Genomic DNA, 14,523 nt, shown 5'->3' with positions numbered 1-14,523 from the left:
AACCCCAAGTATCAAAATCAATCATTTCCACCCAACTCAACATTATTTCCAAAATCAAAATCATTTTCAAGAATCTATTTGAAAAACCCCTCTTTTGATTTTTAACCAAAACGCTAGATTTGTTCCAAAAATTCCCAAAATCACAATATTGTTTAGAAATCACAAATAACCAAGTTAAAACTCATAGTAAGTGCAAAGAATCCCTACCTCAAGTTTTAGAAGACGAGAGAGAGAGTGTAGGAAGCCCAAAGACACTGAAAATCGACTTTGCTCCGATTAAAATGAAGTCCTTGTTGAGCTCTATATTTTTAACAAAGGCACACGAGTGAAAAGATTGACGGATCTATGTGTATTCAATGGAAATAGATGAGTTTTAGAGAGAGAGATATATTAAGGTTTTAAAATGTTTAGAGAGAGAGAGAGAGAGATGAAAAAGTGATGTAAAAAGTGACTTTTACGGACTGATAGACGCGTAGACCGCTTGAGCGCAATAAGTGTCGCTCGAGCGTCTAGACACAAAAGATGTGACCGCTCAAGAAGTAGTTTTACAGACAAAAGGCCAACACTCGAGCGCAATAAGGGCAGCTCGAGCCAAGACCACTCGAGCGTAAGAAGTTTCGCTTAAGCGAAGAATACCATTTCCCAGTAGTTTTGCAGACCTGCAAAAGTACTGAGAGTTCACAAAGACCGCTCGAGCGCAATAAATAACGCTCGAGCGTAGGAGCAAAATTCTAAGCAACGACAATTTGAAAAACAAGCTACCAACCTGTTCTAAACACGACCAACACAACCCAAAAGCCAAACTCAAAGCGGTATAAGGGGGCAGAAGACAAGAATAATTATATAAGACAATGAAACTCGGATCCAAAACATAAAATGGGTCGGGTCTAAACCAGAGATGTTATAACCTTCATTCCTTAAGGAATTTCATCCCTGAAATTTAAACCAAACATTAAAACCAAGTTTAAACCCATTATAACAATGATAGTAATTCAATTTCATCACCATGACCCATCTACTGGTCATCCATTCTCATTAACAAGACAAACATATGCTCATTACTGAATATACAATTCACATTTCCAAAATATATACAATGTTCCTATTACATTAATGTAGTAAAGTTTCAACACATGTTTAAACATCAACAAATAGGTCCGGATACTTCTCACGGACTTCCGCCTCACACTCCCAAGTGGCCTCCCCAATCCCGTGGTGTCGCCATAACACTTTTAGCAATAGAACTGTCTTGCCTTGTAAAACTTAGTCTCGAGTATCTAAAACTCTAACAGGTGTCTCCTCATACGAAATATCCTTGTCTACCTCTAACTCCATCCATTCCAACATGTGTGATGGATCCAGCTCATACTTCCAGAGCATACAGATATGAGACACGTCATGAACCCTAGAAAGTTATGGCGGCAAGGCCAAACGATAAGCTATTTCTCCAATCCACTCTAAGATCTCAAAAGGCTCAATAAACCTAGGAGACAACTTCCCGCTCTTTCCAAACCTCATCAAACTCCATCTAGGTGATATCTTCAATTGATGAGTAATTTCTCCTTAAAGTTTCAATTTGTTTTGGTGAATTTCTAGGCCAGCACCACAACAGTGCATAAACGATAAAGCAACAATATATCATGTCGTTCTATTCAAAAAAAAAAAAAGAAAGTATATCATGTCGTTGTCTTCTTAAACAAAACAAAAACAAGCGTGAAGGTACTGTTTGGTAACGTTTACGTTTTTTGTTTATATTTATAAAAAATTTATAAATTGTTTTTTGTTTATTTTTAGAAAACAAAAATTACAAACGCGTTTAATTTCAATAAAATGTTTAAAAAAATTAAAAAACATAAACTAAAAAATATGTTTGTTCAGGCCTAAAATATTTATGTTTATTTTTATTATTTATGACAATAGGATCACACACATTATAATTGAAAAAAAATTAATTAAAAAAATTTAATTGGAAAAAAATTATTTGAAAAAAATTAATTAAAAAATAATTGGAAAAAAATTTTAATTTGGAAAAAAATATTTGAAAAAAAGATTAATTGAAAAAAAATTATTTGGGAAAAAATTATTTGAAAAAAATTTAATTGAAAAAAAATATTATTGAAACAAAATTAATTGAAAAAAAATATTTGAAAAAAAAAATTAAAAAAAAGATTAAATGAAAAAAAAATATTTGAAAAAAAATTAATTGAAAAAAAAAATATTTGAAAAAAAACAATTGAAAAAAAATTATTTGAAAAAAAAATTGAAAACTGAAAACATAAACTCATTTTATGAGTTTACGTTTTTGTCTCAAATTTATAAACTGAGACAACTATTTACATACCCAAAAAATTATTAAATAAATTTTTATGATAATTTTTAAAATTTTTATAAATATAAACTGAAAACTAAAAATGAAATGATCACTAAACAGGTTCGAAGTATTTTTGTGAATTAATGTTTGGTTTTCATCGTGGCCAATTTCCCTCTTTGTGCCATTTTGAACATTTTAGTCCCATTTTAGGGTGTACTTTTATCTTTATTCCCAAAGTAGGGTAAAACGGTTTTTGTAATGCCGTTTTTTAGAAACCGGCTTTCACAAAACCGTATTCATCGATTAAAATAATAATAAAATTTGAAAATGGAAACCGGCTTTTCTAAAGCCGTTTTTGATTAAGATTTTAATTATTCTGAATTAATTAAAAACGGTTTTCGTAAAACCGTTTTCCCATTAATTTTTTTTTTTAATTTATATTTTCTACATAAAAATTTTTTGTTCTAAAATTTTTTTTAATGAAAACCGGTTTTAGAAAAGCCGATTTCAACATTAATTTTTTTTTTATTTATATTTTCAACATAAATACTTTTTGTTCAAAATTTTTTTTTTCATGAAAACCGGTTTTAGAAAAGCCGGTTTCAACATTAATTTTTTTTTTATTTATATTTTCAACATAAATACTTTTTGTTCAAAAATTTTTTTTTCATGAAAACCGGTTTTAGAAAAGCCGTTTTTTAACATTAATTTTTTTTTATTTATATTTTCAACATAAATATTTTTTGTTCAAATTTTTTTTTCATGAAAACCGGTTTTAGAAAAGCCGTGTTTTAACATTAATTTTTTTTTATTTATATTTTCAACATAAATATTTTTTGTTCAAAATTTTTTTTCATGAAAACCGGTTTTAGAAAAGCCGTTTTTCAACATTAAATTTTTTTTTTTAATTTATATTTTCAACATAAATATTTTTTGTTCAAAATTTTTTTTTAATAAAAACCAGTTTTAGAAAAGCCGTTTTTACATTAATTTTTTTTAAATAAATATGTTATGACCAAAAATATTTTTTAATAAAAAACGGTTTTAGAAAAATCGTTTTTCACATTAATTTTAAATTTTTTAAAATTTATATTTTCAACTTAAATATGAAAACTACCAAATTTTTTTTTAATAAAAAGTGGTTTTAAAATATAAAGTTTTACATTAATTTTTTTTAAATTTAAATTTTCAACATAAATATTTTTTGACGACAAATATTTTTAATAAAAAATGGTTTTAGAAATTTTTTTTTTAATTCTGTTTTCTCATGTGCGAAGGTTGGACTTGGGAATGAAAAGATGAGTAAGAGAGCAGCAATTTCAATGCATTCAAAGGCGGGTTTCTTTAGAAAATTACAGCACAAATAAAAATAAAAATTAAAACGTAATGCTTGCTTTGAGTTTTCTAAAATATTTTTAGAAAATTCTATTTTCTTATTTTTCAAATTTTTTTGTTTTTGTTGAATTTTTTAATATTTTAAGTTTTTAAACATACCTAGCATAAATACACTAAATGCCAAAAATACAAACAAACAGAAAAAACGAATTTTTGTAGTTCAAATTTTTTGAAAAAAAAATTCCAAAATCACTTTTAAAAAATTTTCAAAATTTCAAAGTGTTTACAAAACCCACCCTAGAGTGGGAATAAATATTTTATGTTTTAAATATATATATATTTTTTAATGTGCACTATATTTGGGGGCTTTTCCCATATTAAGCCAAATTATTATCTTAATTCTCAAACTAGGCCTAGTTTGGACGGAATTTCCAAATTAGGCTAAAGCGCTATTACAAAACACGCTTTCACTATTTGGGGCCGAAAATTTGATGAACATTGAAAGCTTAATACAAATAAAAGTGTATTTCTCCACAAATAAATTTTGTCAACATTTTTGTAATAAAACGTAATACATAATATAAGAAATCACTAATTTACTAAATACTCATACATGCATGAAAACAACATAACTGAAGTTGCAAATCTAACAGTTTTCAGTTACATAGGTAGTACAGACATAAGTCTCCCACAAAAATACAATCTGGACACCATGAACTGAACACACAATACATACATCCTAGACACGATGAACTAAACACACAATACATAAACATAATAGTTAGACAGACAAATATTAGGTAGACAATCTGACAAACTCATTAGGGAAACACTTAGTCTAACACAGACATTACATATTAATGCAAGTTGTTATATTGCCGAAGTGTAGACATTAACACCTAATTCGCGCTTAAATTGGCAGGTGGCTCAGAGTCTGAACAATCCGAAAGCTCAGCGTCAGAGACAAGTTCAGGATCCTCCATGATACCCTTGATAGCCGCAACATTTGGTTCTGTTATGTTCTTCTGGGCATCCTTCTTAAGTATGAGTAGCTGCATATCGCGGGCCAATCTACGACCCATTTGAGAAATCTCACGTTGTAGTGTTTGACATAGTCGATCAACATTATCAGGATCTTCCTTTTGGATCTCAACAGAACGTGCTTTTGGCACCTTCAGTCGTCTTTCCCAACATAATCTTTCGTTTTGCACTCGCTCTATAAATAGTGCGGGCCACTTAAGAAGTCTAGCCCTTGCATAACCATATCCTGTTTGATTTTCTGATGGATCCTCCACCAAACCACATGGATCTCGATAGTACTTGGGCATGACAAAATGTCGCTTCCCAAACCTATCATGATAAGCACAAGAGGCATCCAAGAAAGGAAATGGTGGTTCATCTTCAGCATCGCCACTTCCCCTTCCCCCTCATCGTCGTGAACTTTCACCCCTTTGCAAGTTCCTACCACCTCTGCGACTCCCACTCCCTCCCATGAACCATGTAGCCATGCTAATTTTTTAAAACAAATGAATGATAATTTCGTAGGGCGAAATAAGTTATAAGGTTGTGTCTTCACCTTTAGTTGTTTATATAGTTGGTTATGAACGGCTTTAGGAAGATGCCTCTGCATGGCAGTCCCACATATACGAACAAGGTATGAGTTGTCACTAGAATGGAAAAACAGACTAAATCAAATATTGTGTGCCAAGTCATGTGACTTGACAATGCATCTGCATATACTGACAAAGTAAGGGTATGCTCACTGTAAGGTAAATCAGTGAATTCACTGTTGCCATGTGACTTTCTGATTTGAGAATCCCACATATATCAATAAGAGATGAGTTGTCACTGTAATAAAAAAATTGAACAAAAAATCGAGAAAACCAAAACCTGTGCACCAAGTCACGTGACTTGACAATCCATCTGCATATACGGACAAAATAAGGGCACGCTCACTGTAAGGTAAATCAGTGAATTCACTGTTGCCATGTGACTTTCTGAATTCAGAATCTCACATATATCAATAAGAGATGAGTTGTCACTGTAATCAAAAAATTGAGCAAACCAAAGCCTGTGCATCAACTCACATGACTTGACAATCCATCTGCATATACGAACAAAATAAATGCGTGCTCACTGTAAGGTAAATCAGTGAATTCACTGTTGCCATGTGACTTTTTGAATTGAGAATCCCACATATATCAATAAAAGATGAGTTGCCACTGTAATAAAAAAAATCGAGGAAAAAATCGAGAAAACCAAATCCTGTGCACCAAGTCACATGACTTGACAATCCATCTGCATATACGGACAAAATAAAGGCATGGTCACTGTATGGTAAATCAGTGAATTCACTGTTGCCATGTGACTTTCTGAATTGAGAATCCTACATATATCAATAAAAGATGAGTTGCCATTGTAATAAAAAAAATCGAGGAAAAAATCGAGAAAACCAAAGCCTGTGCACCAAGTCACATGACTTGACAATCCATCTGCATATACGGACAAAATAAGAGCATGCTCACTGTAAGGTAAATTAGTGAATTCACTGTTGCCATGTGACTTTCTGAATTGAGAATCTCACATATATCAATAAAAGATGAGTTGTCACTGTAATCAAAAAATCGAGAAAACCAAAGCCTGTGCACCAAGTCACATGACTTGACAATCCATCTGCATATACGGACAAAATAAGGGCATGCTCACTGTAAGGTAAATCAGTGAATTCACTGTTGCCATGTGACTTTCTGAATTGAGAATCCCATATATATCAATAAAAGATGAGTTGCCACTGTAATAAAAAAAAATCGAGGCAAAAATCGAGAAAACCCAATCCTGTGCACCAAGTCACATGACTTGACAATCCATCTGCATATACGGACAAAATAAATGCATGGTCACTGTAAGGTAAATCAGTGAATTCACTGTTGCCATGTGACTTTCTGAATTGAGAATCCCACATATATCAATAAAAGATGAGTTGCCATTGTAATAAAAATAAATCGAGGAAAAAATAGAGAAGACCAAAGCCTGTGCACCAAGTCACATGACTTAACAATCCATCTGCATATACGGACAAAATAAGGGCATGCTCACTGTAAGGTAAATTAGTGAATTCACTGTTGCCATGTGACTTTCTGAATTAAGAATCTCACATATATCAATAAAAGATGAGTTGTCACTGTAATAAAAAAATCGAGTAAAAAATCGAGAAAACCAAAGCCTGTGCACCAAGTCACATGACTTGACAATCCATCTGCATATACGGACAAAATAAGGGCATGCTCACTGTAAGGTAAATCAGTGAATTCACTGTTGCCATGTGACTTTCTGAATTGAGAATCCCACATATATCAATAAAAGATGAGTTGCCACTGTAATAAAAAAAAATCGAGGCAAAAATCGAGAAAACCCAATCCTGTGCACCAAGTCACATGACTTGACAATCCATCTGCATATACGGACAAAATAAATGCATGGTCACTGTAAGGTAAATAAGTGAATTCACTGTTGCCATGTGACTTTCTGAATTGAGAATCCCACATATATCAATAAAAGATGAGTTGCCATTGTAATAAAAATAAATCGAGGAAAAAATAGAGAAGACCAAAGCCTGTGCACCAAGTCACATGACTTGACAATCCATCTGCATATACGGACAAAATAAGGGCATGCTCACTGTAAGGTAAATCAATGAATTCACTGTTGCCATGTGACTTTCTGAATTGAGAATCCCACATATATCAATAAAAGATGAGTTTCCATTGTAATAAAAAAAATCGAGGAAAAAATAGAGAAAACCAAAGTCATGAACTACTTGTTCTGTTTTATGTGTTTTAAGTATTCACATAATTCAACATACATTAATCCATTCATTAATTCAGAACATTCATTAACTTATTGCAATTTATTAAAGAAAGTCATGAACTAATAAATGTGCAGTTATAAATGTAGTTATTTCATAAACTTTAGGTTCATAAAACAAATACTTGAAATACATCCGTATGTTAGATGAACAACAACATTGTCTTACACTCCAGTAACGAAGATACGAGAGAACATACAAACATATATGAAAGATAAAGGTGTTTGATTTCTCATTCCTCATCTGACATGTAGTAGTCAGAGAGATATTTTTCATTGTTTAAGACATTATTTCGCTCAATCACTGTCAAATCTATGTTGCTTGCTTCTGCCATTTCGGTGGCTAGCTGAAGCATGAAATGTCGACATCTCCGCATCAACATTCTGTTGTTCTCCTTCTTAATTCTGCTAACTACTTTTTCATAGTCACTCACATTTCGTCTAGCCATGGTTAATGAACGACGATGAGGTACCGGTGCCCCAAAGTTACGTAGATCATTAAACAATCCTTCTTGCTCTGTTACCCTAAACGCCCATTCTACTCGGATACCAGCATAATAATCCTTCGGACTCGAGTACTTTTCGCTCTTGTAGTCATAAGTAAATGGAGGTAGCAGCCACACTTTCTGATTTCTTTGTTGCGTGAACTTCCTGCACCTCTTGAAGACATTGTTCATAAAATGAACAAACAAATAATAATAGTAATTGTAGATATATATTACTATTGTTATGACTTGAACAAACACCATACTAGGGGTATCGGTATTTATAGACATCATAGTGGGGGTTAACTAGAGATGATCTAGTGACGATAATGCATGCTGGGGCACTATAGAAGAAGTGATACCCGTGATATTATGACATGTTATGCATTTCATGCAATCCTGAGTACTCGTGACGAAGTGTACCTGTGATGTAGTCACGGACGTGGTTGTCAGATAAAATCATATGCATCAAGTGACATGCATCTATGCATCACTGCACAAAGTCACATGCATCACTGCACAAAGTCACATGCATCACTGTATCACTGCACAAAGTCAGATACATCACTGCATTGCTGCACAAAGTCACATAGCATCTGAGGAAAAAATAAAGCATCCAAATTATTACGCCTATTCAAGCCACTGTCGAGCATCACTAAGAAATGTTGGACGTATCACTGCGCCGAAGTACAATTTATTAGCGTACCATACCTACTGTGTCCATGTGAATTATGCAATTCATAAAAATTTTGAAGGGGTGTCAGAACAAAATAACAATAAATTAATAAATATTTCAATACACCTAAAAAGTAAACAAATTTTGCTCGTAAAATATTTTAAAAAATTAATAAATACATAAAAGTAAAAAAAATTGTAGAAAAAGTGGTTTGAACAATGGGTAAAAAAATATATTGTAGAAACATATTGTAAGAAGACAAAAAATACACTTATTTAGATCATCCCAAACAACCTCTTAATTTTCAACTTGCCTTTGAAAGAAGGTAAAGTTACATTTTTACAGTAGCCAGGCTGACACCATCTGCGGCACAACAGCCGATGCTACATGCCTTAGATTCGTTCATGACTTGACAACAGTGGAGTCCTGGCATCCGAATGCACTGTATAAGGCCAGTGGCATGCATGTGATCGAACAGGAAATGCTCTATTAATTTTTTGCACTCGCTCTATTAATTTTTTGAAATAATTTTTCACAAATTTTTTACTTTTTGTTTTGAAATAGCAATAAATTATGCAATTCATAAAAGTCGAAGTGACAACTCCTATCAAGTTGATGCATAGTTCTTCAGGTCATAAAAGTTGACATGACAACTCTGATGCATAGTTGTTTACAATAATTTCATACATACACCTTCCATGTATATATATATGGTATAAATATCGCATCATACCACAACAAAAGTTTTACAGCTATTTCGAGCGATATCATCATGAGATATACGGTGGTTGATCTATATTCAGCAATGGGTCGCTATTGGGTTGCAGATGGAGATGAATTTCAATACCCATTAAATCCAAATTTGCGTTACTCGCGTGCCACCATCAATACCATGAGAGCTGAGTGGGAATTTCGCATAACTCGAGTAAACGTTCTCGTTAAGTTATGTCGTGAAGTTAATATTAAATTTCCTCGCCGGTTAGCCATGCGTATGCCAACTGACACTCCACAGTTGTTGCAAAGGGCATTGCATCGTATCCGCGACGAAGTTAATCGCATGACCCAACGTTTGCAAAGGTCCTCACTACTGAAGACCGCAAATGAGCGTGCCGAAGATGGGTTAATGGATGATGCACACCAGTACTTCGCCTGGAGCATGGATGTTATGTATGAATCTGATGTTGAGATGTCAGATGATGATGATAATGAATGAAATTGTTTGGATGAATGACCAAACCATTTATCTTGTAATGGATTTGTAATGCTTATTCTCTATGTTATCCATGAAAGGAGATATTTCAATTGTTTTTGAATAGTTCTTGTAATTCTACAAATAGTTCAATGAATGGATTTGTGTACTTATAGATGTAGTTATTTCATAAACTTCAGGTTCATATAACAAATAGTTGAAATACATCCGTACGCTAGATGAACAACAACATTGTCTTACACTCCAGTAACGAAGATATGACACAACATACAACCTAGAAGTCGGACTAAAATATTCAAAATGCCCCAAACAGGGAAATTGGCCAATCAATCCCAACAGCCGCACCATTATCAATCAATCTTCCATCATAAACCCTAACCCTAATTTTCTCTATTCAGCCTAACAAAACTTCTTCAATCCAACACACTTAACCCTACTAGTTCAATAAAATATAAACTACCCTTAACAACAACTACTCAAAACAAAAACCCTATTAAATCGGACTTCAAATTACATGTGCTATATATAGCAATGTTTTCTCAAGGCTGATTTCCTCTTCCTCTTGTAATTCCTGGTATGATCTGAGAATTCAAAAAAAGTTTGAATTTGGAATTGGAAATGAGAGATCGGATTGGATTGGATTGGTCTTACAAAGGATTTGAAAGTCACTGCTCAACATAAAAACCAGAATAAAAGAGCTCAAGATAAATAAGAGGTGCAACCATAAAGAAAGGAACAAGCCTTTATCATTATACACAAAATTGTTAATAGACAATTCTACTTCATCAAGTTATGCTGCACAACCAATAAATTCCTCCACTTGTTCTTTAAAGGGTTGAGAATCAACAAACAGAGCATCTAACAAAAAATGAAACAGGCCTCTAGGATCATAGACTCATGATCATGAAAATCCTTGGACTTCAAAACATTGAGAAGATCATGCTGAAGGCACACTGCAGCCTGCTTGAATACCTCAACAATTGAATTTGTCATGGTGTTTCCTTGTAAAATTTTAGGGGGAGGGCTGAGACCTGATGGCCCCGAAAGAGAAGAACCTAAAGGCTGACCAAGAAGAGTAAGCAAAGATTATTTGTTAGATTGAGCAGGTAATAGACTCGGCATTGCAATGTTTGCTGCTTCAACATCAAATGTGTCGACATCTTGAGGGACAAAAATGGGATGAAATGCAGGGACAACACCTGAGAAGAAATGAAAAATAAATTTGAAACTTGGTTGCCAGACGTGAAGAAAAAGCTAACTGAAGTGTATATTCATACTTACAACAAAAGAAAGGCTTAGGAGCAGGAAATATCAGGCATTGAGATGGTGAAAACACAAGCCGTCCACACCAGCCCTTAACATTAAACCCTAAAATTTGACATATGGTCGTTCCCTTCAAACAATTATCTGTCAGGGCCACTGTGGTCGTAGGCAAGGCAGAATCATTGTGGTAGTAAGTAGAACCTACACAAGGTGAATTCATATAAGAACCACATTAACAAAATTATTTGTCCACAACCATTCATTCATTCAATTATTCATCCAAAATTATTTCTCACCTGTAACCTGTGCATATACAAAATTATTTCATTCAATTATTCATTCAAAATTATTTCATACAATTATTTGTCACATGTAACCTGTGCATATACAAAATTATTCATCCATCCATTCATTCATTCAATTCTCAACCATTCAATAAAAATATTTCTCCACAGCCTGTAGCATTCAATTTTCAATCATATACACAACTTAACTATTAACCGTACATATCAAAGAAAATAAGAATCCATAAATATAGTATAATCTAACAAATACATATACTATCCGAACCAACAATTACAATTCAAACTAAAAAAAAAAAAAACTTAATAACAAAACATATCAGCTGTACATGTTTTCCATAAAAAAAATATATATATAATGTAAATTGCGCCCATGCAAACATCATCAATCTGGCCCAAAAACATCACTGTATCCATGCCAACATTATCAATCTGCAACAAAAACCAGTGAGGTAAGTAATAAAAAATGCAGAGCTTGATTTTTTTTTAAACAGAATATGGTTAAATTTATTTAACAAGTCGAGTTAGCTTATGGAGAAGGAAAAAATTAGATAACTAACTCAGATGATTTTAGATGAATAACACAACGAATATACCAATTGATATACCAAGACTATATTAATAAAAATCAGTCAATGATTCCTTTCAGCTTAACATATTGTTATTTCAACTAAAATAGGCAAATAATGATTTATGAGGATAGAACACACAAAGTGAGTTTATCAATTAGCTTTTTCGCACTGTTAACGCCCTTTTTGCTTGTTCGCACCCTTAACGCCATTTTTCGATTAAGTTTAATGCATTTTCAGCTCTAACTCCTAACCTGCTCGTGCTAATTACATTTCGTCTGTTGTCACAGGTCCTATTTGTCACAGGCAATGTAGCCGTGACATCCGTAACGTGGTTTGGGGGCTATTTCGCAGTTTCGCCCCTTTAACGCCAATTTTCGGTTAAGTTTAAGGCATTTTCGGCTCTAACTCCCAACCTACACGTGCTAATTACAATCCGTCTATTGTCACAGGTCCTATTTATCATGGGGAAGGTGGCCGTGACATCCGAACGGTGGTTCAGGGGCTGTTTTGTATTGTCGCTCTCTTAACGCCCTTTTTTGGTTAAGTTTAACGCGTTTTCCCAACCTACACGGACTAATTAAATTCCGTCTGTTGTCACAGCTCCTATTTATGATGGGGAAGATGACCGTGACATCCATATGGTAGTTCGGGGGCTATTTCATATTTTCGCCCCTTTAACGCCCTTTTTCGGTTAAGTTCAACGCGTTTTCGGCTCAACTCCCAACCTACACGGGCTTATTAAATTCCGTCTGTTGTCACAGCTCGTATTTATGATGGGGAAGGTGACCGTGACATCCATACAGTAGTTCCGTCTGTTGTAAAGTTTTGCAAATCAGAAAGAGCATATATGAGTAAAAGTAGTTCCGAGTACAAAAATATCAAAGGATAGGTTAAGTAGATAAATGATTCCCATCTTTGGTTGGGAAGTTAAATTTTGTTCTTTTGTTCTATTGTTAATATTTACCTAAGTTAAGGGTACGATGGTCATATTGCCATGTTAGGGTTTTGTATATATATTTGACTGATGTAAAGTTGAGGTTAATGCTTATTTCAATATATAAAACTTCTTCTTCTTCTTCCTCCTAAATCTCAACCCTAAATTCCTTCATTTTACGTTATGACTGATGACATCTAAGGAATTTAGGTAAAATTCCCAAAAATTTCTTTTCCACAAGAAACAACTGAATTATTTTTCATATGTGACTGCTAACACCCTCCAAACAGTTGACATTTCATCTCCAAAACCTCACTCTACGAAATCATCACCCTAACCTTGTACCCAAGGAATGAATATGAAACAGTGCACCATAATTAAAACACAACACATGGGATAAAAGCATGGAACTACCTGCATGTCAATGGAAGTGCCAGTAGTAACAAAAAATAACCCAAGCAGCAAGCCTCTAAATGGCCTTATATCAGCTTCAATCTGTGTTCGGAAATTTGTTTATGCTAATAATGCCCCAGCCAAAAATGTTCCAAGCTGCACAAAGAAAGAAAGAAACGAAGAAAGAAGGGAAATATTAAGCAATACTTGAGCAGTAAAACAGGAAGCACGAAGAAGCTAAATTGATTTTTTACTGATTACAAAAAAGAGTTCAATTAACTTAATGATAGAAATGTAATTTTTGCATAAGCCATGCTGCAAATTCACAAGGCCAATGCTGGCAAACTCTAACCAACTTATTTAATCGACAGAGCAACCTTGAGATACCTACAACAAAATTACCTGCAGGACAGAGCAACCTTCATGGTTTTGGCATTGTGGACAGTTTTGCTCTCTATCCGACTAAATGTTACTAAAGAAATAAAAGCAAACTTCAGCACAGAAATAACTCACTATAAATTCAATCAAACACTTCCATGGGCCACTTAGGAGAGGGAAGTTGAAGTGAAGAGACAGCAATTGAAAAACCACCAAAATGCACAAGCATAACTTTTATGCTACGTCACTAAATGATCAAGATAGGCATTAACAATTCTTTTCATCAGTGAACAGAGAAAAACAATAAATTATGAAAGATATTCAAGCAATACCAAACCATGCAGACAAAATACTCCAAAGATGAAAAGGCAGGGATGAATAAGGAACAACAGTAAGCGAGGTCTCAACCAAAAGGACCATGATAGTAATATGTTACAACATTCATCTCAACCTAAAAGCATCACTCTGAGCTACATGGAAGGGAACCATTCAACTAAAGCAAAGGTTGGAATCTCCCAAAGGGTTGTTTTTCTAGCATTTAACAATGTCAGAAAGTTACCTACGTCACCAGCTTGCAACTGCATTGACTGTATACAAGGAGTGACCCCCTCTAGAACATACATTCTGCTGTTATTGTTGGGCCAAAATCGGAATTGAAACATCCATTCCTTCCCTTTTGAATCTGGACTTTGAGAGGCAAACCATCTGGCTGAGAAATTGGCGGAAAGTAAGCCTGTTTCACAGTAAGAATACACAACTATATCAGGAATGTTTAAAAGCTAGAAAATGTTACCATCTGA

At 33.7% G+C, this 14,523-nt stretch overlaps 1 long non-coding RNA gene across 1 annotated transcript; it reads right to left on the bottom strand.

The window, feature by feature from the left end:
* Positions 1-11,550: 11,550 nt before the first annotated feature.
* LOC145794992 (uncharacterized) lies at positions 11,551-14,406 on the bottom strand. The gene is made up of 4 exons (XR_014335045.1): positions 14,283-14,406; positions 13,748-13,817; positions 13,367-13,501; positions 11,551-11,878 (listed from the first exon to the last, which is right to left on the bottom strand). It is a non-coding gene; the product is annotated as an uncharacterized LOC145794992 (long non-coding RNA).
* Between the last annotated feature and the right edge of the window lie 117 nt (positions 14,407-14,523).

This window comes from Camellia sinensis, chromosome 1 (assembly GCF_055761805.1).
Source record: "Camellia sinensis isolate YWXY chromosome 1, ASM5576180v1, whole genome shotgun sequence".
Classification (NCBI taxonomy): Eukaryota; Viridiplantae; Streptophyta; class Magnoliopsida; order Ericales; family Theaceae; genus Camellia; species Camellia sinensis.
The sequence above is the reverse complement of the archived record's forward strand: the minus strand, read 5'-3'. Positions and strand labels throughout refer to the sequence as shown.